Below are 24,696 nucleotides of genomic sequence, written 5' to 3'. Positions count from 1 at the left end.
TGAATATTGATGAGCTGGGCGGGGCTTCAGAACGGCAGTTGGGAAGGCTGGCTGGGCGCATTTTCACATGAAACGCCGCCCCTTGGGCAGATTGGTGACCGGACAAGCAGGTTATAAAACTTTATATTTCGCTCTTTATAAGGTGGACAGGGGGGATACTTATATGCTTTTAAAAGACTGTATAAGACCTGCAATGTCATATATCTAACTATATATGCTGATTTGGCCTGTCAGTGTCCCTTTAAGGGCGCACTAGACACAACGCTATGTACACACAGGTATATACAAAGGTCAGATGTGCAAATACAGATGATATGGTGCAAACAGAGTTAACAGATAAAAGAGTCGGTTACCGGGTAGATGAGTAATCCTTTAGGTTATGATGATGAATGCTATAGCCACACGTGAGCAGTGACATCAGCAGGTTTTCCACTGTCCCTCCAAACAGATTACATGATGTGACTACCCCAGGGAGGAACCCACTTCTCCCGCCCTTTGGCTGGCGTCTACGAATCCAAAAACCCATTATGCATCATAGCTCCTGACCGAAAGAAATCCTTCCCGGCATTCTTTCCTCTACCCATGAAATGCTCCGTGTGCCGTTGGCTGCAACACAACCCCAAAGCATGATTAATAGACTCCCATGCTTAATGGTTGGAAAGGTGTTCTTTTCATGAAATTGTGTGCCTTTTTTCTCCAATCATACTTTTGCTCATTGTGGCTAAAGAATTCTTTTTTAACCTCATTGGTCAACAGGACTTGTTTCCAAAATGCATCAGGCTTATTTAGATATTATTTTGAAAGCTTCTGACATTGAATGTTGTGGTGAGGATACAGGAGACAGTTTTCTTCTGATAACTCTTCCATAAAGGCCATATTTGCGCAAGTGTCTGTCATGAACGTACCGAGACATAAGGACGTTCCGGCGACAGTGAGTGGCAGGAGATCTGTGAGACTGGCAAGACGTGGTTTGATCTGACAGGTTTTCCTTGTGGATCACTAGGCGTCTGTATTTTTTCTGGTAATGGCCATACCCCTTGCCTCCAGGTGTTGCTAATGTGGTCATTTGTGCTTATTTATAGTTGCTTCTGCCAGAATGCTGTGTGGTTTATATCTTCAGTTTTAGTTGTGGATAGCTGGTGTGTGGATCTCGGCTAAGTTCCTGGTGCTTCCATAGCCGCTTTGAAGTTAAGTATTTCCTTTCCCTTTTTGTATTTTGTTTGGGTTCTGTGTGTTGCATTTCCGTATTGTTTATATTAGGCCTGTAGGAGACTCCTGTTCATCGTGCCTTTTGGAGGAACAGGTAGTTTTGTCCCTGCCATTAGTACCAGTGTCCTATAGGGCTAGATAGGACTCTAGGTATTCCTGCGTAGGAACTCTTCTACCTTTGGGGTCTGTTCATACTGGTACTCAGTCAGGATTTTGGTTAGGGTTTTCACGAGGAGGTGTCCATCTTCCTTTCCTAGTTCTCAGGCCAGATTGCCCTTCCCCCCTATGCTTGGTGTGGTGTTTCCCTCCCACATTGAGGCGTGACATTATAAACCGCCATAACAGTCATATTTTGTTTGTTTGTGTGCATCTATGCATCCTATTGCTGCACCGGCAGGTCAGCTGCAAGGGCTATCTTTGGATGTAACTGACCTCCACACGACTGTCTCGCAGATGCAGATATCACAGGCTGTTGGTCCTGGTGGTAGTGGTGGAGACCAGGCCTACCTGGAGCCTAAAGTTGCCCTCCCAAACAGATTCTCTAGGGGACGTGATAATTTCATTTTGTTTAGGGAGGCGTGCAAACTGTATTTTAGGCCACGTCCACATTCATCTGGGGATGAGAAACAGCGAGTCGGTATGGTTATTTCCTTGCTTAAGGGGGATGCGCAGTTATGGTCTTTTTCTCTGCCAATCGGATCGCAATCTCTGATCGGTAGATTAATTTTTCGAAGCTTTGGGTCTTATCTATGATGATCCGGATCGGACCTCTCTAGTTGAAACCAAGCTGCGCAGCCTTCGTCAGGGTGATCGTTCCACTGAGATTTATTGCTCTGAGTTTAGGAGGTGGGCTACGGATACAGAGTGAAATGAGCCTGCCCTCAGAAGCCAGTTTTGTCAAGGGTTATCAGAGAGGCTGAAGATGCTTTGGCCTTTCATGAAACCCCAGTGTCTCTGGAGGCTGCTATGTCTCTTGCTATACGCATTGATAGATGCCTGAGAGCGAGAGCTAGGGGTCCCCACTCTCAGGACGTACTATCACATGATGTATCTTCCTCCTCTGACACTTTGGGTGAAGCTACTCCTGGGTTTATGTCTGGGGACTAACCTATACAATTACAGGGAGCTACTCCTGAATCCGCTTTTAAGCATACTGGTTATAGGAAGGGAGTGTGTTTTGTTCTGCGGACAGAAGGGACATTTTATCAGAGTATGTCCATACATTGAATGGCAAAAAGAAAAATAAGGGACATTTAATTCCCATCTGACTCTTGGAGGGGTGAGAGGAGAGTCAGAAAATGTGCATTTGACTGGTAGTACCCGATTTTTCCTGACTGCTGAGGTGGCGCGAGAGTCAAAAACTGTGGAGAGTGAGGTATTTTTCGACAGCGAGGCCAGGGGGAAACTTATTGATGCTCAGTTCGTCCGTATGCACGGGTTGTCACCGACTGCATTAGAAAAAAAAATTCAATTTATGCTATTGATTCTGCACCTCCAACTCAGAAGTGTTTATCTCAAGTGGTGCATGATATCAGATTAAGAGTATGTGACTTTCATCAAGAATTTATCTCATGTTTTGTGTTGGAGGGTCTCCCTGCTCTGGTGGTTCTGGGCTTACCGTGGTTAAGCAAGCACAATCCAACCATCTATTGGCAAGCTAGACAGATTCTGGATTGGAGTGATTACTGCATTGACAATTGTATGAATACATCTTTCTCTGTCCTAAATACTAATACATTACCCTCTTTAATATTTGATTTTGCCGATATAATTTCTGAGAGTGGATGCCAGGATTTACCTCCGTATCGGGAATATGATTGTCCTATCAACCTTGTTCCTTGATCTAAGTTGCCAAAATCTAGATTGTATAACCTTTCTGGACCTGAAAGGCTGGCCATGAAAGACTATATTGCCAAGAGTTTGGATAAAGGATCTTCCAAGTCTCCAGTGGCAGCAGGGTTCTTTTTTGTTAAAAAAAAAGGACAGAGGTCTTCGGCCATATCTGGATTTCCATGAACTCAATCGGATTACTATCCGTGATCCTTACCCTCTTCCTTTGATTCCTGATTTGTTTAACCAGATTGTTGGTGCCAAGGTGTTCTCTGGTCAAGATCAAGGAAGGGGATGAAAGGAAAATGGCTTTTAATACTCCTGAGGGGGACTCTCTGAACCTCGTCATGCCTTTTGGGTTGACCAATGCTCCTGCGGTTTTCCAGCATTTTGTGAATGACATTTTTAATCACCTTGTGGGGAGGTTTGTAGTCGTGTATTTGGATGACATTCTAATTTATTCTCCAGATGTGGAGATACATCAGGATCACGTTTTTGCTGTACACAAGGTGCAGTTTTTGGGCTACCTGCTGTCATCTTCAGGTTTTCGAATGGATCCAGAGAAAGTCTGTGCTGTATTATACTGGGATCGACCCGAAAATCTGAAGGCTCTTATGCGGTTTTTGGGGTTCATCCACTATTACAAAAAATTTATTCAGAAATATTCAACAGGGGGGCGGGACTGGAAGCCGAGCCGTGAGGTTTGCTTTTTGCTCAGCTCTGCAGTGGCTTCTTCAATACACGGTCATCCATCCAAATTTAGACCTCAGAGTGACATCAAACCTCCCCGTTTTGATTGGGGATACCTCCAGCTCTATTTTGAGCAGACTCTCAAGCGGCTACCCTCACCAGGTGTGAAGATCCATCTTGGGCCTGCAAACAAGGGAGACCACAGACTAAAGTTGAGACACTCTCTTGCCCACCCTACCGTGGAGTGTGCTTGCTCTCCGGATCTTGATGCCGAATAATAGAAGCTCGCAAGCCACAGAAGAAGCAAGGCCAAAGACAAAAACCAAATACAGCAGCTTCGGCAGCTTACCATCCATCGGAGCCGGGCACCATCTTGCTGAGCGGTGAAGACCGCGGAAGACATTGAGGGCCTTCACGTGGCGTTCCACTCCGGGACTTTGTAGAGAGGTCTTGCTCCAGAAGGTACTTGGCTCATGTCTTTGGGGTGAAGAAGGCTATGTTTTAGTGGAGACAGTGCACTACCTAATAATTATATAACAAGCCGCAACACTCCTCCTCACTTACCCCCCTCCACACTCAGCCACCATTTGTCCTCCGGACTGCTTAAACACAAATTACAAGACCATATAGGCTATGCCTAAATTTTTCTGGACCTCTCGGCATTTAAAAAGAGGTTCTTCTGCTTTAGTATATTAGTGGGCCTTCTGACCCAATTTTTTCTGGACTTCATAGCTGTTTGCCTTCCTTTCATTGAATGTATTCCACTTCTCTGTATATATGTTGCCCTTGCCATTATGCCACACTGAATCACAAGCAACAGGCGATGTAAAAACTGTCTTCCTTTAACCTCCAATGCTGTGTACAGACAATAATATGATGTAAATTTCACTCCTGTGAAGGGATAGTTATAAGCTAATCTCAGGAGCACAATCTTCTGCATATATGGTGAAAGTGGGCAGATACAGCGGCTTCAGCCAAGACTTGCAAAAACCCACCAAGAATCCTCCTCTATCGCAGTCTGACCTAGATAAGTTATGAAGAAGTCACAAACGCATATGGGGGGCCCCGTCCTCAACCTCCAAAAGTTCAGTAGCAAGACAGACTCCGGCTATCACAGAGAGGGAGAGTGATGAGGAAGATGCCACTCACATGTCAGCAGACCTCCTAATATCCAGGTCTTTCATTTCTCAGGCGCTGTCGAAAGCCCTCAATCCTGTCCTGGAGGAACTAACAGAAATTGAAAGAGAGATGAGACAGATAGGCCATAGAGTGGAAGCTCTAGAGTCGACCCAAGCTGCCATAACAAGTTATGCAAAACAAGCTACAGACACGCTAGCCACTTACCAGCAACATATCAACCATTTATATGACTATATGGAGGACCAAGACAACAGAAGCAGGAGAAACAACATCCGCCTGAGAGGAATTCCTGAAACAGTAGCGCCGGATGCAATAGCTAAAGCTGTGTCTGAAATCTGCCAATCACTACTAAGAGAAAATAAAAATGATCCTGTTATCATAGAAAGAGCACACAGAGCTCTAAGGCCCAAGGCCAAGCCCAATGACCCACCAAGAGATGTAATCTGCAAACTCCTGAACTTCGCACAAAAAGAACAAGTGATGAAAAAAGCTAGAGAATGTACGCAAATAGAATACGAATGCTCTCCTGAAAACACTTGGTTATCTTCTTATAGTCTTCTCCTGCTTTGTGGGCCTTAACCCATTTTCAGCATGTTAGGCAGTTGCTTAGAAGAACTAGAGCTGCAGTTTTTTGGGACAAGGTTAAAAGAGTCTGGGAATTTATAAAACTTTGAAATTTGCATCATCTGACCTTTCCTAACGATGAATGTGAACAAGTCTTAACTGTAACAAGCTATTTAAGGTCTAAGACCTTGGTCAAAGTTATCTTTTTGGGTTCCCAAACTTTTGCAAGGTACTCCTTTACTTTTTTCACTGTAAAATTGTAAAAAAAAAAAATGTTGCTTAAAATGTTGAAAAGTGTTTCATCTTTAACTTTATGCCTTTTGGAGATCATTTCATTTTCATTTTCAGCTTGCTTAACCAACAGTAATTTTGACCAGGGGAGCCCAAAAGTTTGCATGCCACTGACCTTTTTGGATTCCATTCACCAAGCTAAGGTGTCTAGCGGGTCAGTTATTATTTGAGGTTGTTTTGTGTCAGTTTTAAGTCTGGCTTTGCTATGTGTGTCTGCTCAAAGTTATAAAATTTGCACCTTAATAATATATTTGGCATGAGTACAATGTGGTTTACCACTATAGAGATAAAAGTACACCATAGGGGTGCCTGGCGTAGGTTTCGACTTTTTTTTGCGACTTTTCCAAAAGTCGCACCTAGTAAATGAGCCTTAATCCAGGTCTAATCTCACTTTTATCTCTTAAACATAGACCACTGTGAAAAGTGGCGAGGATCACCAAATGTCACAGAAAATGTCACAGTTGTCATGACTTGTGACTTTTCTAGACCAGTGTTTCCCAAGCAGTGTGCCTCCAGCTGTTGCAAAACTACAACTCCCAGCATGCCCGGACAGCCTTTGGCTGTGCGGGCATGCTGGGAGTTGTAGTTTTGCAACAGCTGGAGGCACACTGCTTGGGAAACACTGTTCTAGACAACAAAACTGACGTACATATGCGATTTGATGCAGATGATGTCACCAGGAACACTGCTAGACAGAAGCCTCCACCTAGCAGTGTAAAAATGTAAACAAAACAGCCTTTGCCCTGTGCAGTGCAGGGCAAGAGAAAGCATCAGAGTATGAAATGCTCCGATGCTCATGTCAGAGGGGCTGAGTGGGGGAAGAAGGGGATATGTCCGGGTTCAGCTCTGCTCTGCTAAATCATGCAGGGCAAGGGTTTTTTCTGGAGATAAGGTGACGTACCAGGCTCTCCATATGTAAGCTAGGTGGAGACATCCACATAGCAGTGAGCCCAGTGATGTCACCAGCACTAACAGGCTAAAGCACGCCCATCAGTGCCGATTACGTCAATAGGAACACTGCTAGGCAGAAGCCTCTGCCTAGCACTGTAAAAATTTAAACAAAACAGCCCTTGCCCTGCGCGATACATTACAGGGCAAGGGAGAGCATCAGAGCATGAAATGCTCCGATGCTCATGTCAGAGGGACTGAGTGGGGGAAGAAGGGAATATGTCTGAGTTCAGCTCTGGACCTAGACAACCCCTTTAAATAATACTAAACACTGCAATGTGTTTTTTCACTAAACACTTATATAACTTTTTAATGATATACAGTTAGGTCCATAAATATTGGGACATTGACAGAATTCTAACATTTTTGGCTCTATACACCACCACAATGGATTTGAAATGAAACAAACAAGATGTGCTTTACCTGCTGACTGCCAGTTTTAATTTGAGGGTATTTACATCCAAATCAGGTGAACGGTGTAGGAATTACAACAGTTTGCATATGTGCCTCCCACTTGTTACAGGACCAAAAGTAATGGGACAGAATAATAATCATGAATCAAACTTTCACTTTTTAATACTTGGTTGCAAATCCTTTGCAGTCAATTTCAGCCTGAAGTCTGGAACGCATAGATATCAGCAGACGCTGGGTTTCATCTCTGGTGATGCTCTGCCAGGCCTCTACTGCTACTGTCTTCAGTTCCTGCTTGTTCTTGGGGCATTTTCCCTTCAGTTTTGACTTCAGCAAGTGAAATGCATGCTCAATCGGATTCAGGTCCGGTGATTGACTTGGCCATTGCAGAACATTCCACTTCTTTCCCTTAAAAAACTCTTTGGTTACTTTTGCAGTATGCTTTGGGTCATTGTCCATCTGCACTGTGAAGTGCCGTCCAATGAGTTCGGAAGCATTTGGCTGAATATGAGCAGATAATATTGCCCGAAACACTTCAGAATTTATCCTGCTGCTTTTGTCAGCAGTCACATCATCAATAATTACAAGAGAAGCATTTCCATTGGCAGCCATACATGCCCACGCCATGACACTACCACCACATGCTTCACTGATGAGGTGGTATGCTTAGGATCATGAACAGTTCCTTTCCTTCTCCATACTCTTCTCTTCCCATCACTCTGGTACAAGTTGATCTTGGTCTCATCTGTCTATAGGATGTTGTTCCAGAACTGTGAAGGCTTTTTTAGATGTCGTTTGGCTTACTCTAATCTGGCCTTCCTGTTTTTGAGGCTCACCAATGGTTTCCATCTTGTGGTGAACCCTCTGTATTCACTCTGGTGAAGTCTTCTCCTGATTGTTGACTTTGACACACATACACCTACCTCCTGGAGAGTGTTCTTGATCTGGCCAACTGTTGTGAAGGGGGTTTTCTTCACCAGGGAAAGAATTCTTCGGTCATCTACCACAGTTGTTGTCCGTGGTCTTCCGGGTCTTTTGGTGTTGCTGAGATCACCGATGCGTTCCTTCTTTGTAAGAATGTTCCAAACAGTTGTTTTGGCCAGGCCTAATGTTTTTGCTATCTCTCTGATGGGTTTGTTGTGTTTTTTCAGCCTAATGATGGCTTGCTTCACTGATAGTGACAGCTCTTTGGATCTCATCTTTAGAGTTGACAGCAACAGATTCCAAATGCAAATAGCAGTCTGGAAATGATCTCTGAACCTTTTATCTGCTCATTGTAATTGGGATAATGAGGGAATAACACACACCTGGCCATGGAACAGCTGAGAAGCCAATTGTCACATTACGTTTGGTCCCTTAACAAGTGGGAGGCACATATGCAAACTGTTGTAATTCCTGCACCGTTCACCTGATTTGGATGTAAATACCTCAAATTACAGCTGACAGTCTGCAGGTAAAGCACATCTTGTTCGTTTCATTTCAAATCCATTGTGGTGGTGTATAGAGGCAAAAATGTTAGAATTGTGTTGATGTCCCAATATTTATGGACCTGACTGTATGTAATAAAAGTATGATTTTTAGATGGGTTGCCCACCTGAACCCCCAATAAGTGCAAGAACCAGAGGTAACCTTTCACATTCCATTTGGTCCCCAGGTAGTGGAACCATGCAATTTGGCCATTCACTTAGAGGGTTCCCTTACTCTTATTTATTTAAGTGAAGGAAATTGTCCTCATGTGTCTAAATATAGAATACATTAATATCCGAGTAGAAAATATCACTTTTCATAAAGCCAGATGTCTGAATGATGCCTGCATGTAGTGTGCAGGTACTTTAACCACCTAACTGCATGGCTTCGTGAGGGATCGGTCATGCCAAACTAATTTAATCAGTTTCTATGAGGAGGTAAGTTCTAGACTTGACAGCGGTGAATCAATGGATGTCGTATATCTGGATTTCTCCAAAGCATTTGACACTGTACTACATAAAAGGTTAGTATATAAAATGAGAATGCTCGGACTGGGAGAAAACGTCTGTATGTGGGTAAGTAACTGGCTCAATGATAGAAAACAGAGGGTGGTTATTAACGGCACACACTCAGATTGGGTCACTGTCACTAGTGGGGTACCTCAGGGGTCAGTATTGGGCCCTATTCTCTTCAATATATTTATTAATGATCTTGTACAAGGCTTGCATAGTAAAGTATCAATTTTCGCAGATGACACTAAACTCTGTAAACTAATTAACACTGAAGAGGACAGTATACTACTACAGAGGGATCTGAATAGATTGGAGGCTTGGGCAGATAAGTGGCAGATGAGGTTTAACACTGACAAATGTAAAGTTATGCACATGGGAAGTAATAATGCAAGTCACCCGTACATACTAAATGGTAAAACACTTGGTAACACTGACATGGAAAAGGATCTAGGAATTTTAATAAACAGCAAACTAAGCTGCAAAAAACAGTGTCAGGCAGCGGCTGCCAAGGCCAATAAGATAATGGGTTGCATCAAAAGGGGCATAGATGCCCGTGATAATAACATAGTCCTACCACTTTACAAATCGCTAGTCAGACCACACATGGAGTACTGTGTACAGTTCTGGGCTCCTGTAAAACAAGGCAGACATAGCAGAGCTGGAGAGGGTCCAGAGGAGGGCAACTAAAGTAATAACTGGAATGGGGCAACTACAGTACCCTGAAAGATCATCGAAATTAGGGTTATTCACTTTAGAAAAAAGACGACTGAGGGGAAATCGAATTAATATGTATAAATATATGAGGGGTCAGTACAGAGATCTCTCCCATCATCTATTTATCCCCAGGACTGTGACGAGGGGACATCCTCTGCGTCTGGAGAAAAGAAGGTTTGTACACAAACATAGAAAAAGATTATTTACGGTAAGAGCAGTGAGACTATGGAACTCTCTGCCTGAGGAGGTGGTGATGGTGAGTACAATAAAGGAATTCAAGAGGGGCCTGGATGTATTTCTGGAGTGTAATAATATTACAGGCTATAGCTACTAGAGAGGGGTCGTTGATCCAGGGAGTTATTCTGATTGCCTGATTGGAGTCGGGAAGGAATTTTTATTCCCCTAAAGTGGGGAAAATTGGCTTCTACCTCACAGGGTTTTTTTGCCTTCCTCTGGATCAACTTGCAGGATAACAGGCCGAACTGGATGGACAAATGTCTTTTTTCGGCCTTATGTTTTTCTGTACTATGTTACTAACTGTTTTGCCCAAGCTCAGCTTGGGCTGTGGGAAAAGTACTTTACTGCTTTAGCTGCTGACATCTCCTGATTGGTAGCATTAGCCCAAGATACAGTAAGCAGTGGAGTTCACTGTAAGAAATCGAAGCTGGGAATAATTGTGGGTAAAACCTGCTTTTACTTTCACTTTCAGCTGCATTCACTACATTCAGAATTACTTACAGAGATTTATTCCCATGTACTGAAGATATTGCTGTCATTCTGGCATTGTTTGAACGCCAGCAACTGTAGCTGCTATCAAACCAGAGATATGAGCAGCTAAAGCAGCTACCCTCCCCCCCTTCTTCCCTTCAGTCTGGAGGAGGAGGAGAGCAGTTGCAGAGCTGACTGCCTGAAGGAGGAAAGGAAAAATAGTAAAATATATATAGAAATGTGGCATTATCACCATTATAGTGACCCACATAATAAAGTTAGGTTAATTTTAACCACACATTGAATGCCATAAATAAATTCCACAAAATAATGTTAAAATTGCATTTTTTTATCTTTCTCTCTAAAAATAAAATAATAAAAGTTATTTACTATACTATATATACCCCTAAATGGTTCCTAAAAAAAAATACAACTAATCCAGCAAAATAAAAATGAAAAAAATATTTTGAAGAAAACTTTAAAAATTTATGATTGCTGGAAAAAAAAGGAATATGACATGAAGTTAATGAGTATGAATTAAGTATGAGCAAACTTTGCTATTTTTCAGACGGCAGACTAATCTGAATCCTTCTGGGTTTGTTTCGGATGAATCCACTAAAACGGCACTTAGCGTCATTTTAGTACACTTTTCGGCAGGAAAAAACCACTAGGGAGGAAGAAGAAGGGTTCTCACATGACCCTGAGAGAAAGTTGGGGGGAGGGCTTGTCCTGATCGGCTCCCAGGCTGACACACCCACCGTGATATCCCACAGACTGATAGAAAGAAAGGGAGGGTGAGGACTCCGTTGACAATTGCGTGCTTCATGGAATCAGGGTGTCGAGAAGGAGGAAACATCAGAGGAGGAGGGTGATGGAGGAAGCAATAAAGAGCAGAGGTCACGTACCTCCCAAGGAACAGCCTTGGCTATGTCTGCTTCGGGATCTGGTGATGCCGCTGATGCAGTGGGTTGGTTGGACCCAAAATGTGCCAGTGCTAAGCCCAGCTCAGCTGCCTCTACCTCTGCACGAGTATCTCCCATCTGGCATTTTTTCTTCACATTGCCAGAAGACAAAAGCATTGCGTTGTGCAAGCTGTGCAAGAGCAAAATAAAACATGGGTAGGCAAACACAAACTTAGGCACCACAGCTCTATTAAACCACATGTTAAACCCATCCCATGGGCAAATAGAGGTGGCAACCAGCCACCACAGCAGGAGTTACCTTCTTCTCCCAGTCCAGCTTATAGCAGCCAGGCCCCATCTACGGGCAGCATGGTGTTTTTCACATCGTCATCATCCCTTTCTGCTTCTCCTGCTCAGATTCATCCTCCTCCTCCTCCCCATCATCAGCAATTGATAATGGAATGCGTGGCAAGGAAAAAACTCTATTTGCCAAGCAATCTGACGATATGTAAGCTTAATTCCCACCTGCCGAAGTTGCTGGTGGTGCAGTTGCTGCTGTACCATTTTGTCAAGTTTGCTGCCTTTAGGGAGTTGATGGGGTGTGCCCAGCATCACTGGAAGATTCCTAGCCAGCATTATTCCCTTCCTCGTACTCTCATGTGGTGGACAATGTAGGCTACTCCCTGCGATTCTTGATGTGCGGCATGGTTCATGCCATGCTGGACACCTGGAGCAGCTCTTACAAGAAAAGTACATGTCTGTCACGGCCCAGTGGGTCAATGTTTTTTCTGGCAGCAGCGAGGGAACACCGTGGCAAGGAGGCCAGGTCCTGTTGACCCTTCCCCCTTCACGATTGTGTCAGCCTGGCTCCCACAACAGGCATAGGGTTGCTCTCACTAACCCTCTTTCCTATCACATGTGTCAGGTCAAGCATTTCCAAGCCATGTTGGATCAGACTGGGAGATAGTAGTCACACCAGCGAGCAGTTGCTCAAGTATATCAGGCAGCAAACATCCCGCTGGCTGTCACCGCACCAACTCCAACTAGGCAAGGTAGTCAGCGACAATGGGTGTAACATCATGGCTGCCCTGGACCTGCAGTGACAGAACGGTCTGCCACTACAACGCTTAATCCACAACGTGCCAACTCACTGGAATTCAACATTGCACATGTTTGAGCGTCTCTGTGAGCAGCAAAAAGCCGTAAATGATTTTATCATGCACCATACAACCTCAGCGTCAGGCAGTGGCAGCTTATCCGAGACACCTCTCAGGTGCTGAAGCCCTTCAAAGAGGTCACAAAGTTTGTCAGCAGGGTCAACTGCAACATGAACTACATCATCCCTCTCATGTTTATCTTAGAAAGGATGCTGACGCTCTTGCAGCAGGGGACAACAGAGGAAGAAGAGTAGCTGACACATCTTGCTGTCCATCCTATAGCTGTTGGGGACACACAAAGGGAATCTTCCATGGGGGAGGAGGATGATGAAGATGAGGAAGATGAGAATGAGGAGCTATCAATGCAAGAGGAGGAGTTGGGGCTGTGGGAACAAGAGGACGATGATGAGATTGACACCGGCCACGACATCCAATATTCTCGGGTGCGCTGGCCAGAATGGACATCTATAAGCTCGCTTGCTTATGCAGTGACAGGAGTATTGTTGACATCAAGCAGTCTGATGATTACTAGATAGCCATGAATTTAGACCCTCGCTTCTAAGGAAAAATGGGGTAGAAAGGGAGAACTCATTACCATACTACCAGGAAACGCTGTGTACACAGCTTGCTACAGCTTACCACGAGCAGAAGCCTGCCGCCAGCTCGTCTGAAAGTGTGTCTGAAAGGTAAAAAAAAAATTCACCTATCATGCCACTTATGCCACTTTCCAACCATCACGTTCTGTATGTCTGCTGCTGCGGCCTCCATAATGCCACTTGCCAGCCATCATGTTCCCTGAAGGCACTTTTTTATTTATTTTAATTTTTCTCAAAAGACTGTGTGTGTTTAAACAGAAAGCTTTGGTATATGAAAAAACATGAGACATGTGCTGGTGCAGTGTTTTTTTTAAACACACTGTAGGGGATCGTCTCTTTTCAGGGGGTCATTCTCACAGATATCTTCGCAGACACGATTATAATGTCCAAACTCTTGCTTTATTTCAGACACTTTAGCAAAGCACAAGTTAAGAAGTCGCAGCTTCAACTTATCACATGTGACATCCACACAAAATAACAAACCCTTGCCCGGCTAGGCTCTAACTAAACACATAAGCGTATCCCTGACTCACCTAGAGAGCCCTGTTCACACATGGAACACAAATGCGGCTTTCCTCAGCCATTCAGTCCAGCAACCTCCAGGCTGTGACACTTCAATACCTTTTGGGGGATTGTGGCCCAGTAGTCCTTCCGACTCTGGCCTCGTGATCCTTGTTTCACAGGAGTCACCGCGTCCCCCAAAGTTCAGGCTATCGCCTAGCCTCGTGGCCCCTCAGACCACCCGGCTGAAACCACTCACACAGAGCCTCACCAGGACTCTGCTTCACAAGACACTCCAGAGTGAACCACACCCAAGATCCAGTAGCAGGATTAAATAGGCTCCCTGGACATGAGCATGCCAGCATGGGGAACAGGCACCCACCCAACACATTACCTGTTCCCAGTAAAAGCCCGCCCTGAAATAGCTGAACCAGCTACACTATCTATATGGTGTCCCCCAACTACTTTAGTGGACACCTGGACTAGGGCTTTTACTTCACCAAGGCCGGGCCCTTTGGTGACATGCTCCTGGTGCAAACAACACCTCAATGTTCACATTGCCACATATCCCCCCACTCTGTTCAAACCTGTGGGGGTGAACACATGTACCAACCGGATGCTCATGATAGGGCATCCGCATTATACTGCCATCTTCCGGCTCAACGTTCCCCCTGGAAGAGATGGCCAGTGTCACATGCTTCCCTTTATTTTGCCAGACCCAGGCCATCAGAGCTTGGTTTGTCATAAACACTGCCTTCCTACCTAGACTACAGTGTCTAAGGGCCTCCTCCGTCTCCTCTTCGCTGGAGAACTTAGCTTTCTGGCTTGCTTCTTTTCTAGATTTCTTCTTAGGCCCACAACCTTTAACTTCTGCAACCTTTAAAGCCGCGTTTTCCACGGGGAGCTCCCGCATCCTCCTCCTTTTGTTGGAGATCCAGTTGGTCCGTTTTAAACCACCCTTCAGCCGCTCTAACACAGGCAAAGGGTTGCTCTCACTAACACAGGGGTTACCTCAGGTTTGGCTTCAGTATCAGAGTCTTTGTCACGGAACCATGAACCAGACGTACAACAAGAGATGAGTGAAAATAAGAAGGCTTTATTGAAAATAAAGCTGTAAAGCAAAAGTCCAAACGGATGGTGAAACCGAGCAGAGTCTTTGCGAAGCCAGAGGTCAGGAACCAGAAGGGTAGTCAGACGAAGCCAGGATCAGGAACCAGCAGGGTAGTCAGACGAAGCCAGGATCAGGAACCAGCAGGGTAGTCAGACAAAGCCAGGATCAGGAACCAGAAGCAGCAGCAGTCTAGAAGCATGTGAACACAGGAGGACCAAGCAAGGAACTGAAGCCACAGACCTCCTATATATATGAGCTAGGCATCCAGCTCCTCCCAGGGGAAGGAGGAGCCGCAGGGTGGAAGGCTACAAGAAACCCAGAACCCAAGATGGCCGCCAGCACATGTCAAACGAAGGAGAGCAGCAAGCAGGTAAGACCATGACAGTACCTCCCCCTCAAGGGCCCCTCCTCCGCGGAGCACAAAACGGTTTCTGAGGGAAGCGTGCGTGGAAGGCTCGGAGCAAGGCAGGAGCATGGACATCTGCGGAGGGAACCCAGGAACGCTCCTCTGGACCATAACCACGCCAATGGACCAAAAACTGCAACCGACCGCGGACCAGGCGTGAGTCCAGGATATTGCTCACCTCATATTCCTCACGATTGCCCACTTGGACCGGACGAGGCCGAGGAACCGAGGAAGTGAAACGATTACACACCAGTGGCTTCAACAGGGAGACATGAAACACGTTGGAGATCCGCATGCCAGGAGGAAGCGCAAGGGCATAGGCTACCGGGTTTACCCTGCGAAGCACTCGGAAGGGACCAACAAAGCGAGGCGCCAGCTTGGGAGTGGGCACTCGAAGGTTGAGGTTGCGGGTGGACAACCATACACGGTCTCCGACCTGGTAGGAAGGAGCAGGCGCTCGTCTGCGATCAGCCTGGAGTCTCTGGCGCTGCGCAGAGACCTCAAGGGACTTCTGGATCTGTACCCAAGAAGCACGTAGGACGGAAAGGTGATCCTCCACAGCCGGAATATCCTGGGGAGAGAATACCTCCGGTAACACGGCAGGTTGGAACCCATAATTGGCCATGAAGGGAGACGTCCCAGAGGAAGAGTTCACCGCCGTGTTCCTGGCAAACTCAGCCCAAGGCAGGAGGTCAACCCAATTGTCTTGGTGATCGGAGACATAGCAACGAAGGAATTGCTCCAAGGCCTGATTGGATCGTTCTGCGGCCCCATTGGACTGAGGGTGGTAGGCCGAGGAGAAGGAGAGATGAATCCCCAACTGGGAGCAAAAGGCGCGCCAGAACCTGGACACAAACTGACTCCCCCGATCCGACACAATCTCCTTAGGCAAACCGTGCAACCGGAAGACCTCCCTGGCAAAAATCGTGGCCAACTCTTGTGCAGAGGGTAACTTCTTGAGAGGAACACAGTGGCACATTTTGGAAAACCGATCCACAATCATGAGAATGACCGTATGGCCTCGGGATGCAGGGAGGTCCACAATGAAATCCATCCCCAGGTGTGACCATGGGCGCTCCCCGGTGGCTATGGGTTGCAGAAGGCCCAACGGAAGGTGCCGAGGGGACTTACTCTGGGCACAAACGGAGCATGCCGCTACATATGCGGCGATGTCGGAACGTAGGGAAGGCCACCAGAACAGACGTGAAACAGCCCAGGACAGCTGATTCTTTCCAGGATGCCCCGCGGTCTTGGAGTTATGGTAGGTTCGCAACAACCGAGTGCGCAACTCCTCAGGCACAAAACATCTGCCGTTGGGTCTCCCAGAGGGAGCACCAGATTGAGCCGCCAAAATCTGCTCACCCAGGGGAGAGGTCAGGCTGGTGCGAATGGCGGCCAGGATCTGATTCGGAGGTATGACCGAAGTCGGAATCGACTCCTCCCTGGACAGCTCGGAGTACTGCCGTGATAAGGCATCCGCCCTGATGTTCTTGGAACCGGGTAGGTAGGAGACCACGTAATTAAAACGTGACAAGAACAGAGCCCATCTGGCCTGACGTGGTGTCAATCTCTTGGCCTCAGAAAGGTAGGTCAGATTCTTGTGGTCCGTCAGGATGAGAACCGGAACCACCGAACCCTCGAGCAAGTGCCTCCATTCTTTAAGGGCCTGCACGATGGCCAATAACTCCCTGTCACCAATCTGATAGTTGCACTCCGCGGAAGACAGTTTCCGGGAGTAAAACCCACAAGGAAGCAGAGGACCCTCTGGTGTTCTACGCTGAGACAGAAGGGCGCCTACTCCCGTCTCAGACGCGTCCACCTCGAGGACAAAGGGCAACCCAGGGTTGGGATGCGACAGAATCGGAGCCGACACAAAGGCGGACTTTAGGGCCTCAAAAGCTCGGATGGCCTCGAGCGGCCAGACCTGGGAATTACTGCCCTTCCTGGTCAGATCCGTGAGAGGCTTGGCCAGCATGGAAAAGTCCCTGATGAACTTCCGATAATAATTGGCGAAGCCCAAAAAGCGCTGCAGGGAACGAAGACCACTGGGCTGGGGCCACTGTAAGACAGCCGAAACCTTCTCAGGATCCATGGAGAACCCCTCAGCGGAAATGATGTAACCTAAGAAGGTTACCTGGGATCGGTGAAATTCGCATTTCTCAAGCTTACCGAACAGCTTGTTCTCTCGTAACCGTTGAAACACTCGTCTGACATCCAGAATGTGGGCCTCCATGGATTCAGAATATACCAAGATGTCATCCAAATAGACTACCACACACTGCTGCAACAGGTCACGGAAAACATCGTTGATGAATTCCTGAAAGACTGCGGGCGCATTGCACAACCCAAAGGGCATAACCAAGGATTCGTAATGACCGGTCCTGGTGTTAAACGCGGTCTTCCACTCATCGCCCGCCTTGATCCTTACCAGGTTATATGCCGCCCTCAGGTCGAGTTTGGTAAAGACCGTGGCCCCTTTAAGGCGATCGAACAGCTCGGAAATCAAGGGTATCGGGTAAGCGTTCTTGATCGTGATGCGATTGAGACCCCTGTAATCGATGCAAGGCCTCAACTCACCGCCCTTCTTTTTCACAAAGAAAAATCCAGCCCCTGCCGGGGACGAAGACTTGCGAATGTGTCCGCGTGAAAGCGCCTCCCTCACGTACTCCTCCATGGCCTCATTCTCCGCTACCGACAGTGGATAGACTTTGCCACGAGGAGGAACGGCACCAGATTGTAACTCTATGGCACAATCGTATGGGCGGTGCGGAGGTAGGGCAACCGCGCGCACCTTATCGAATACATCCCGGTACTCCTCGTATTCAGGAGGCAACAGAGAGTCCGAGGAAGTACACAGCAACTTGACAGACCCATGGATGCAACTAGCCCCACACTGCGGTGACCACGAGAGGATCTCGACCGATCTCCAATCGAAAGTCGGATTATGCTTCTGGAGCCAGGGGTACCCCAAGACCACCGAGTAGTGTGGAGACGAAATAACCTGAAGGCAGACCGACTCTCTGTGAACGGCACCAATGGCTATCCCCACTGGAAGGGTCTCATGAGTCACGTGTGGCGGCAGAAGGGGTCTGCCGTCTATCGCCTCAAGAGCCAGTGGGGAACCTCGAGCCTGCAGAGGAATGGAATTGGCGGCAGCGAACACACTATCAATGAACAAACCACCAGCACCAGAGTCCACCAACGCCTGGGTCGTCACCGAGCCCCCGACCCAGGAGAGGACAACAGTGATCAGTGGTTTGTCAACACGGGAAACCGGGGACGAGGAGACTCCACCCAAGATCTGCCCCCGACAGGATCTCAGGGTACGAGCGTTCCCCGGACGGTTCGGACATGCCAACCGAAAATGCCCACCGAGACCACAGTACATGCATCGGCCCTCGCGTCTCCGGAGTGCCCTCTCCCCCTCGGACAGGCGAGCAAACCCCAGCTGCATGGGTTCACCCCCAGACAAGTCATCCCCAGGAGGCGTGGGAGGAGAGGGAGGCACGGGTGGGACAGCAAACGTAGGCACCAATCTGTTAGAAGACCTCCGCAGGTTCTCCTTAAAGGAAGGTCTCTCCCTGAGTCTGGTGTCAATCAAAATCAGGAAAGAAATAAGAGACTCGAGCTCCACTGGTAGGTCCTTAGCTGCAACCTCATCCTTCAAGGCATCCGAGAGACCATGAGAGAAAGCAGCGACCAGAGCCTCATTATTCCAGCCCACCTCTGCTGCCAGGGTACGAAACTCAATGGCGTATTCAGCTACGGATCGTGAACCCTGTCTGATGGACATAAGGAGCTTCGCAGCAGAGGCAGCACGAGCCGGCACATCGAATACCTTCCGAAGAGAAGCAACAAAACCGGAAAACTCGGCAACCACCGGATTGTTGTTCTCCCATAAAGGGCTGGCCCAGGCCAAGGCCTTGTCCGAGAGCAGCGAGATCAAGAAGCCCACCTTTGATCTCTCAGTAGGAAAGGCATGTGGCAGCAACTCAAAATAAATGCCCACCTGGTTAAGGAAACCTCGGCACTGAGTTGGCTCTCCCCCAAAGCGCTGTGGAAGAGGGGCAGAACCGGTCATACCCCGAAACACCGCAGGCGCAACAACAGGTGTCGGGGTAGACTCTGGCGCAACAACCGGAGCGGCAGTAGGAGCGAGCCCAGGAGCGACAACCGACCCATCGGCAACGGGAGCGAAATGAGCCGTGCGTTCAAGCAGGGTTTGCAACGCCACAGCGAACCGACCCAACAGGTGATCCTGCTGATCAAGTCTGGCAACCAGCGTGGGTAGCGAGGATGGCCCTGTACCGTCAGAATTCATGGCTTGGTCCTAATGTCACGGAACCATGAACCAGACGTACAACAAGAGATGAGTGAAAATAAGAAGGCTTTATTGAAAATAAAGCTGTAAAGCAAAAGTCCAAACGGATGGTGAAACCGAGCAGAGTCTTTGCGAAGCCAGAGGTCAGGAACCAGAAGGGTAGTCAGACGAAGCCAGGATCAGGAACCAGCAGGGTAGTCAGACGAAGCCAGGATCAGGAACCAGCAGGGTAGTCAGACAAAGCCAGGATCAGGAACCAGAAGCAGCAGCAGTCTAGAAGCATGTGAACACAGGAGGACCAAGCAAGGAACTGAAGCCACAGACCTCCTATATATATGAGCTAGGCATGCAGCTCCTCCCAGGGGAAGGAGGAGCCGCAGGGTGGAAGGCTACAAGAAACCCAGAACCCAAGATGGCCGCCAGCACATGTCAAACGAAGGAGAGCAGCAAGCAGGTAAGACCATGACAGTCTTCTGCTTCTTCAGTGGCTCTCCCCTCTTCGGCAGACCCCTCTTCAGCCTTATCCTTGATCTTTGGAACATCTGAGGATTTCTCCCACTCCAGCTCATCGGCCTTAGCTTCTTCAGCCTTTGAGTCTCCTTTGGAGTCTTCATTCACTTTGTTAGCTTTCTCATCCTTCTCAGACACGGCATCATATACTTCCAATCTAAACCCCTCCTCCTCTTTCTCATCAAGGTTGGAGGTTCTGGGGACACCAGGGTTTTCACTAGACTCGTTGTCTTCTGGTATTTTCTCCATAGGCTCATCACCCAGGATATTGTTCTCCTTTCGGGCAGGATTCAGGAGAGCCAGTCTATTGTAGTAGACAGGATCCTCATACTGGTCATCCGTCTCCCCGTATTTCTTCCCCAGAAGACTGCTGGCTTTCTGGAGGGCATTAACAGCAGAGGAAATGTCTTTCATGACCAGGTCCTGGCCACACACTGCCATGAATCTCTTGTCTTCTGCATCCACATCAGCCCCATCAACTGGTTCAGCAGATACATCTTTTATCTTCTTCTCTGCCTCGGCCGGCACCACGGCGCCACCATCTCCAGTCCCATTCTTAATAGGCTCTGGCTTAGACTTGACGTCTTTCAGAGGACTCTCCTCTTCAGGTTTCTCATTTTCCACCTGTTGCTCGAGAGCACGCTTAGATTTCTCCAACTCAAAGACATTCTTCCCGACGTCATCTTTTGAGCTCATGAGATTTTCCATCTCTGCTCTGAGTTGCCTGTTCAGCCTCTCAAATTTATCTCGCTCCTCCTTTTCCAAGGGCTCTGGCCAGGGGGAGGGCTTTGGTCTCCTTCTCCCGAGCATCAGCCTCTGCTCGGTCACGTTCTTCGGTATCGAGCCGATATGTATTTCTCTTCAACCAGGAGCTGGTCAAATTTCTTCTGTTTCTTCTCCAATCTAGACACAGTTTGTCTCTGGTGGTCCAGGTCCACCATCCGATCACGCAACTCTTGATCGAGTTGAGCCATCCTGGCTTCCAAATGTCTTTTTTCCTCCAAGAGAGCATATTTTTCTGAGGCGCTGTTTAAGACCTCATCAGCCAGCTCATCCCTTTCCTGCTCTGCATGATGTCTGGATTGCTCAGAAGCTACAAGTTCCTCTTGAATTTGGAGAATTTCCGCTTTGATTTGTTTTCCGCTTTGATTTGATTTCCGCTTTGATTTGATTCAGTTCATTCATCTCTTTCTGAGTCTCTTCCTGTGACTCCTCTGGAGCTTTCTGCAGTTGCTCTGCGATTACCGCTAGTCCCTTCTCTAGTGTATCTAGGGACTGTGTGAAGCGAGGGAAAACATCTTCAAGTTTGTAGCTGTATTGACCTGTCAGGTCATCTACCCCTGCCTGCGTATAGGTCTCAGACAATAGGCTGCCGTCTCCCCAGTCAGCTCTCGTCCCCGTCAGGTATAACTGTCATCTGGTCGCTACTAGTAACCACCTTAGTTTCACCAGAAACTGACATGGCAGCCTCACTCTCTGAGCTGCTATCAACCACATTACATATATCACGTGTCCCACTCTTGTCATTATCATCCCTGGTCTCTAGGGGCACACACAAGCTAATCCCCACATTGGACATTTCCTCAGTAACCATAGAACCCCGTGGAGACTGCATACCCACTTCTGGTACGTGTGGTACATACTCTAGCCCCACCACATTGTCTAGAATGGGGTCTACTAGCGGTGTTCCTTCAACATTTATCAACACTTTTACATCAGACACATGTTTACCAACAGGGGGAGCTTCTTCACCAATCACAGCCTGCAAAGGAAAAGGCATGTCATTATTATCACATATTTCACATGACATCACATTCCCATTATGCATTTCGGCAAACATGGTACCATCACTTTGCACTTTATCAGCTCCACTGTTTCTAATGGTCACTTCATTTAATGGGCTAGGTACCAGTTCTGCGGGAGTTACGTGACCGACCGCAGAAGTGTTTCTACCCCACAAATCATAAAACAACCTTCTCTCATGTACGGGCGAATTTACGGTATCAAGTCCATCAGTCCCAGCTGTCACTATAGCCTCACACTCAGTTAGAACTACCTGCATGACTGTCCAGCATATTTATCACTATATTTATCTCAGGTTTCCATATTGTGCTACCTCTTACCCGGGCCATCATAGGGTCTCTAATTTTTGCCACCCCATGCCTAGCGTTGGTCACGGGCATTTTGGGCAACACAACAACCTGCTCCCCTGCAAAGTCCTACAAGGGAACAACCGCAACAGGCTTACCCGCCTGTTCAGACCCTGCGTTTTCTGCAATGTCACACACTTCCGAGACAGTTCCTCGCCTCGTGATTTATCACTCACCGTCCCAGCAGATATCCCTTGCCGCCGGCTCACTGTCACTGGGTCTGTCACATAATTAATAACAGGAACGCTCTTACCCAGCGATGTCACGGGTTCAGCAGTCCCAGAATCCAAGGATACTCCAGGATCCTCCATTACAAAATCAGCTGCAGCCTCCTGACTGCAGTGGTTGCTACGAGAAACGCCGTGACTCCATCCTCCTTCCAGATGTGGAGTCACACTCTCGGGAAACATGTCCTTGGGATCTCCAGCCACAGAATATGAGCCACTTGCTCCGCTCCATAACTGCTGGGCAGCCGCACGCTGTTGTGGTTGGTTGCCCTTAGCAACAGCCTCACAGATCCTCGGCACATTCTCTCTAGGACTCTGTCTCCACTGGTAGGGAACATTCGACCTCCTGAGAGCTGAACCGCTCTCCCCCTCTTTATCTTCCCGACGGTTGCCCTTGGCAACGGCATATCTTTGCTTTTCCCCCGATAGTCCCAGCACACCACCAACCTCTTGGAACTTTGTACAGGATCCATACAGTGTTGAGAACCCATTTCTCAAGGCCAGCTACAACTGTGCCTCCAAAGCCTCTCGCTCTGCATCAAATTTCGCCAATTCATTCTTAGTGTAGCCAATTGCTATGGCCATTTCTTCTGCCTGCTGTATGCGCCAGTGCCGCCAGACGTACTCTTCCCCGAGACCCATGGTAGCAGGAAAAACTTTCAGCCACAAGTCCACTTTTGCTGGGCTATTGGCCCTTTAATTCACTGCAGTTTTACTTGTACCACAGCAAAATAGTCCACACTTGTGAGCAGCACCTGCTCCACTGGACAAAAAAAAAAGCTTCCGGCCCTTTAACTCCACACACAGCAAAAAAAAAACTGCTTTTATCAGCACCTGCAGTCTCAGCGTTGCCCCTAGCAACCGACCGTTGCCCTTCTCTCATGGACAACTTGCCTGCATCCGACACCAATTGTAGGGGATCGTCTCTTTTCAGGGGGTCATTCTCACAGATATCGTCGCAGACACGATTATAATGTCCAAACTCTTGCTTTATTTCAGACACTTTAGCAAAGCACAGGTTAAGAAGTCGCAGCTTCAACTTATCACGTGTGACATCCACACAAAATAACAAACCCTTGCCCGGCTAGGCTCTAACTAAACACATAAGCATATCCCTGACTCACCTAGAGAGCCCAGTTCACACATGGAACAAAAATGCGGCTTTCCTCAGCCATTCAGTCCAGCAACCTCCAGGCTGTGACACTTCAATACCTTTTGGGGGATTGTGGCCCAGTAGTCCTCCCAACTCTGGCCTCGTGATCCTTGTTTCACAGGCGTCACAGCGTCCCCCAAAGTTCAGGCTTTCGCCTAGCCTTGTGGCCCCTCAGCCCACCCGGTTGAGACCACTCACACAGAGGCTCACCAGGACTCTGCTTCACAAGACACTCCAGAGTGAGCCACACCCAAGATCCAGTAGCAGGATTAAATAGGATCCCTGGACATGAGCATGCCCTAAGTCCCGGACTGGAGCATGGGGAACAGGCACCCACCCAACACATTGCCTGTTCCCAGTAAAAGCCCGCCCTGAAATAGCTGAACCAGCTACACTATCTATATGGTGTCCCCCAACTACTTTAGTGGACACCTGGACTAGGGCTTTTACTCCACCAAGGCCAGGCCCTTTGGTGACATGCTCCTGGTGCAAACAACACCTCAATGTTCACATTGCCACAACACTATATGATAAAACCATCTAATGTGAGTTTACCCATAGCTATATATGTGCATCTCAGACATAATTTTCTATTTCTGTCATTGCGTTCCAGAGCTTGGGGTGGTGGGGGTCATAAAAAATAAACAAAAAGAGATGTTTTCCTAAAAATGATTAAATGATGACTGCTAGGAGGCTAGATGGGATTATATACACCAACTTTCAGGGCATTTGGAGCAACTTTGGTTCGGCCTGAATCGATTCACTGTACACTGTACACCAAAAGCCGTGATAAAAAGGGCTAACTTAGCTTAATACCAGAGTATACACAAGGTAGAATGCTGAGCCAAAATTAGAAAGAGGTCCCCAAACTAATGCAAGGATTCCACACACAAAATAAAATGCGCCTAAAATGATAAAGCAGCACTCATCAACTCTTGCACCAAACTGAGCTCTGTCTTTTGTTGGTAAATTGGTCTGTTTACATTGCATTTATTTTACCCCAACTCAAACCCTTTTCATCTACATGTATTTGCATAGTTGAGAATATTTCAATTCTTCAACCATGTAAGGCTACTTTCACATCTGCAGCACAGCCTGCCGGACACAAACCTCAGAGTGCAGCGGTTTCTGTCTGGCCGATTCTCAGCATATTTGTTAGATTGCGGCCGGATCATTCC

This window comes from Bufo bufo, chromosome 2 (assembly GCF_905171765.1).
Source record: "Bufo bufo chromosome 2, aBufBuf1.1, whole genome shotgun sequence".
NCBI classification, from domain to species: Eukaryota; Metazoa; Chordata; class Amphibia; order Anura; family Bufonidae; genus Bufo; species Bufo bufo.
The sequence above is the reverse complement of the archived record's forward strand: the minus strand, read 5'-3'. Positions refer to the sequence as shown.